The following is a 6,223-nucleotide window of genomic DNA, read 5'->3' as shown; positions in this document are numbered from 1 at the left end:
TGCCAGGTTTGAACTGGGACTACAATCAGTCCCCAAGAAGAAGAGCTAAGTTAGGGTGGGCTTCAGATAAATAAGGAGGTGAGGGACCGGGATAGAAGGGGACCCACCAACTCCCCCCCCCCCCCCCCCCCCCAAAACCACCCCCTTAAAATGGAAGACAGGTTGGGACAGGTGGATAGGCAGTGTGCAGGCCACATGTTGCATTTTTACAAGATCCCCTAACCTTCAAACTTGCTGACGGGGATGGTAAAAATTCTGCCCAAACAATCTGCAAAGGGTTATAAATAGGTTAACTGAGAGGGCAAAAAAATTGCCAGGCAGAGTGCAATATGAGGAAATGTGAGCTTGTCCTCTTTGGCAGAAAGAATATTAAGCAGATTATTATTTAATTAGAGAGAGGTTGCAGAAATCTGTGGTACAGAGGGATCTGGGTGTCCTGGTACATGAATCATGAAAAGTTAGCATGTGGGTGCAGCAACTGATTAGGAATACAAACGGAATATTGGCCTTTGTTGCAAGAGGGATGGAATATAAAAGTAGGGAAGTGTTGGTACAGTTGCACAGAGCCATTTTGAGATTGCACCTGGAGCACTGTACAGTTTTGGTCTCCTTACTCAACATACAAACAAAGAGCAAGAGTAGGCCATACGGCCCCTCAAATCTGCATCCCATCCACCCCCGATAACCTTTCACCCCCTTACTGACCAAGAATCCATCCACCTCTGCCTTAAAAATATTCAAAGACTCTGCTTCCACCACCTTTTCAGGAAGATAATTCCAAAGACTTATGATCCTCTGAGAGAAAAAATTTCGCCTCATCTCCGTTTTAAATGGGCGACCCTTTATTTTTAAACAGTGACCCCCCTAGTTCTAGATTCTCCCACAAGAGGAAACATCCTCTCCACATTGACCCTGTTAAGACCCCTCAAGATCTTAAATGTTTCAATCAAGTAGCCTCTTACTCTTCCAAACTCCAGCGGATACAAGCCTAGCCTGTCCAACCTTACCTCATAAGATAACCAAAGGATATAATTGCATTGGAAGCAATACGGAGATGGTTCACTTAGTTGATTCCTGATTTGAAGGTGTTTTCTTATGTAAAAAGGTTAAGCAAATTGCCTCTACACTCATTGGAATTTAGGAGCGTGAGAGGTGGTCTTATTGAAACACATTAGATTCCGAGGCATCTTGACAGAGTAGATGCTGGGAGGATGTTTCCCTTCATGGATGGAGATGAGGAGGAATTTTTTCTCTTGAGGGTTGTTAGACTTTGGAATTCTCTTCACCAGAGACCCATGGAGACTGGGTCATTCAATATATTCAAGGCTGAGTTTGACAGATTTTTGATAAACAAAAGGAGTCAAGAGATATGGGGGGCAGGCAGGAAAGTGGAGTGAAGGCCATGATCATATCAGCCATAATTTAATTGAATGGTGGAGCTGACTTAAGGGCCTGAATGGCCTATTCTTGCTCCTATTTTTTATGGTTTTATGATCCAGGACAAAGCACTTTCTATGACTGACACTGAAATAAATATCCATCCAAATCACCAGCAATCTACTGTGATGATAGTATGAACTACCTACAGGATTGGTCACACCAACTTGTCAAGGCTTCTTTGGTAACACTTTCCAAACCTGTAACCTCAACCACCTACAGGGACAAGTGCAGCAGATGTATGGGGACATCCTCACATTCAAAGCCCTCCCAGAAGTCACACAACATTCTTAGGTGTTTCATTGTTGATGGGTCAAAATTTTGGAATCCCCTATGTAACAGAATTTTGGGAAGCATCTTCACTACACTGATTGAACCAGAAGGCCTACCATCACCTTCTCAGTGCTACTAGGAAGGGCAATAAATGCTTGTTTGCCAGCAGTGCCCATATCTGGAGAATGAATTAAAGAAAAAGTGTGGTATAAGCAATAGAACCAATGGCCAGGATTTTGCTGGCATGAGGTAAGTCCTGACACCAGAATGGGGTTGGCAGTCTTCCTGGTGGCAACCAGTCCTCCATCCAGTTAAGGATGGGGTGTTCCCTCTTCACACTAGTGGCCTAATCATAGGGAAGGATGCTCTGCCGTCTCAGAAGAGTGCACCCATCTATGTGACTGCTGCTGAGGCTGCAAGGGGTACGAAAGGGTGCCTCCATTTAGAGGTGATCTTGAAGGAGTGGCAAGAAATGTTTTGTTGTGCTGGGGCCAAGCAGTAAGAGTCCAGTGATTGGTGGGGTAACCCCTCCAGTCCTGATGTCAGGGCTGCGGGTGAATCCATTGCCACCGGGGGCCCCAATGTTGGGTGATGGAGCGTCTGGAAACCAAGGTCCACCTCTGGGAAGCCACTGGGAGGTCACCTCCATGTGGTGAGGGGCTGCACTGCAGCCAGCATTTTGAAGCAGAAGAGCAGAAATTAATTATGTAAATTGTTCGCCCACCTCTGGTTGGTGAGCACCGGTCTTCTATTCCCATTACCAGGAAAATGGCCAGGCAGTGGTGAACCCTCCTAATGTCATTCCATGCCATTTCCCTCCACTGCCTCCCTCCTCCCACCCTGTCTCCAGAGCACTAACAAATCCAGGCCATTGTAACATTCCAAATTTAAGTTTCATGAAAGCTATATAGAGGGGATGTAGAAGACAAAAAGGGCTGTGTTGTTAATAAATAAGGATTTTCCACTGATGAGAAAGTATATAACCTCAGAAGACTGTCTAAATTGGTGCAATTTTATACCTGAGAAAATAAATTTGTAGCAGAATTATTATAGATGACCAGGATAAAACTCTGCATTAATGTGGATTATTCAAACAAAGCATAATTTTAATTATTTCAGAAGTAACATGCATGCCACACATGTGCCAGACAATGACCGTCTCCAACAAGAGAGAATCTAACCATCGCCCCTTGCCATTCAATGGCATTAGTATCACTGAATCCCCCGCTATCAACATCCTAGGGGGTACCATTGACCAGAAACTGAACTGGACTAGCCACTTAAATACTATGGCTACAAGAGCAGGTCAGAGGCTAAGAATCCTGCGATGAATAACTCACCTCCTGACCCCCCAAAGCCTGACAACAATCTACAAAGCTCAAGTCAGGAGTGTGATGGAATACTCTCCATTTGCCTGGATGAGTACACCATCCAGGACAAAGCAACCTGCTTGATTGGCATTCCATCCACTGCCTTCAACATTCACTCCCTCTACCACCGACGCACAGTGGCAACCCATACCATCCACAAGATTCTTCTTTGACAGCGTCTTCCAAAACTGCGAATTCAACCACCTAGTAGGAAACGGGCAGCAGACACATGGAACACCACCATCTGCACGTTCCCCTCCAGGACACACAACATCCTGACTTGGAACTGCATCACCATTCCTTCACTTATACCGATTAAAAATCCTCCAACTCCCTCCCTAACAGCACTGTGGGTGTACATACACCACATGGACTGCAGTAGTACATGAAGACAAACCACCTCCACCTTCTCAAGGGCAATTAAGGATGCACAATTAATGCTGGTCAAGCCACCTATGCCCAAATCCCATGAAAGAATTAATAAAAAGTGAATGAATGAAATGGGGTGATTTTTCAAACAGGAAAACTAAGCTGGTGAAATTGATGCACAATTAAGTGTTTTTAAAAAAATGTACCACAAATCAGCAGAACCTGATCTATTTTAGTGGTATCTTAAGGTACGTTAAGTTAAAATGTTCAATTTGATCTTTCTACGCAGTAAAGGACAGTAAACATATCAACTTTGCATCATCCATGTCTAGATAAGAAAGACAAGCATAGTATTAAATTGACAAAAACACTGTACTAGTCTGCACAGATTAGTGGTAGACCAGAGAATTGGACAGACTTTATCAGCAAAGAATGACTAAACAAAAAATAAAGAGCAGAAAGCAGAGTATGAGAGAAAGCTAACCAGTAATATAAAAAGTAAGAGTTTCTACAAGTAGTTGAATAGGAAAAGAGTAACTAAAGCTATTGTTGGACCTCTAGGGAGTGAGGAAGGGGAATTGATAATGGAAGACAAATTCAGGACATTTGCTCAGGGCTGGAGAGGAACTTGCAGTGGGATGGGGAGGATCCAGTCATTGTGGTCCATGTAGGTACCAACAACATAGGCAGGACAAGGAAAGAATTTCTGTATAGTCAGTATGAGGATCTGGGCACCAAATTAAAAAGCAGAACCTCAAAAGTAATAATCTCTGGATTATTAACACATGAATACAGAAATACAAATTAAACCTAAACTTAAAGCTAAAACTCATTCCTAACACCCATAAATACAAATATAACTTACTTAAACTATCTCTAGCTCCTAACATCTTTCCTCTTGAAAGAAAGAAAACACCACAACAATAAAGGTTCCTTTACAATGGCCTTCTGTCTGCCACACAAAAATTTAACATTATAAACGTCTAACAATAGCTTATTAAAGTCTATACAAATAAACTGGCCACGGGATCCATGCTGGGCCCTCAATTGTTTACAATATATATCAAATGACTTCGTTGAAGGGACTGAATGTATTCCAATGAGATCAAGCTAGGTAGGAAAGTAAGTTGTCAAAAAGAAGTAGAGAGATTGCAAAGGAATATAGACAGGTTAAGTGAGTGGACAAAAATTTGGCAGATGGAGTATAATGTTGGAAAATGTGAACCTGTCCATTTTGGCAGGAAGAATAGAAAAGCATTATACTATTTGAATGGAGGGAGATTACAGAACTCAGTGGTACAACGAGATTTGGGTATCCTGTTACATGAATCACATAAAGTTAGTATGCAGGTACAGCAAGCGATTAGGATGGAAAATGGAATTTTAGCATTTATTGCAAGGGGAATGGAATATAAAAGTGGGGAAGTTTTACTGCAGCTGTACTGGGCCTTGGTGAGAACACACCTGGAGTAGTGTCTAGAGTTTTGATCTCCTTATTTGTAAAAAGGATATAATTGGTTTAGAATCAGTTCAGAGAAGGTTCTCTCGACTCATTCTTGGGATGAAGGGCTTATCTTATGAAGAAAGGTTGAATAGGTTGGGCCTATACTCATTGGAGTTTAGAAGAATGAGAGGTGATCTTACTAAAACATGTAAGATCTTGAGGGGACTAGATGAACAGGGTAGATCCCAGGAGGATATTTCCTCTTGTGGGGGAAAGTAGAACTCGGGAATACTTTTTAAGAATAAGAGGTCTCCCTTTTAAGATGGAGATGACGAGAATTTTTTTCTCTCAGAGGATTATTAGTCTGTAAAATTCTCTTCCCCAGAAGGTGGTGGAGGCTTGGTTTTTAAATTTATTCAAGGCTGAGTTAGATAGATTTTTGTTAGACAAGGGAGTCAATGGTTTTGGGGTGCAGACCGGAAAGTGGAGCTGAGACCACAACCAGATCAGCCATGATCTTATCAAATGGTTGTGCAGGCTCGAAGGGCTGAATGGCCTACTCCTCCTCTTAAGTCTTATGTTCCTATGTTCCTACGTATCTTTCTAAAGAGTCAACTTGAAGATAATGTGATTGTAGGAAGAGAAATTGGTAAATAAATCTGGGAAAATATGAAGGAAAATAGAGGGAGAAATCTCTTGTCCAATGCTTCAGCAACAAAAACAAAAGCTGGTTTTGAATAGTACTCAAGCAAGGAACCAGTATAGTCAAGCAAAGGAATAAAACTGCAAGAACAAATTATTGAGGGAAAAAAGAATGACTTTAGACATGAGTCATTCTAAGTACAAGTTTACTAAATTTCACTAAGCTGTGGTCTATGGAAATGTAATCCAAATAATACAATTAAGTAAAACAGCAGAAAATATTCAATTCAAATAGCATAGATAGTCCATACTCTATTGATATAGAGTTTTGCATTTTAAAGTAAATTACACTTTATAAGTAGGAAATGAAGCATGAGAAATGGATAAGCTTTTCCATTTAGTGGAAATATTTCATCATAAAGTAGAAGCAGTTGGAACTACAAAAGGATGTCACTGTAAATCTTTGACTTGATTGATTACTTCACAGTAATTCAGTTTATTTTACATTTGGGACAATTTAATTGGATTTTATATTGACAGGACTTGAGGTTTTCAGCACACTTTCTTCATTTATACTCTGATATTATCCATAGACCATGTTTATGTTGGAAAATATTTTTTCAAAATTTCGAGCTTCCGTTATTAGGTCTCAAATGTTTTTCATTTTAAAAAAATCTAATCAATGCCT

This window comes from Carcharodon carcharias, chromosome 1 (assembly GCF_017639515.1).
Source record: "Carcharodon carcharias isolate sCarCar2 chromosome 1, sCarCar2.pri, whole genome shotgun sequence".
Classification (NCBI taxonomy): domain Eukaryota; kingdom Metazoa; phylum Chordata; class Chondrichthyes; order Lamniformes; family Lamnidae; genus Carcharodon; species Carcharodon carcharias.
Note: the sequence above shows the minus strand (reverse complement) of the source record.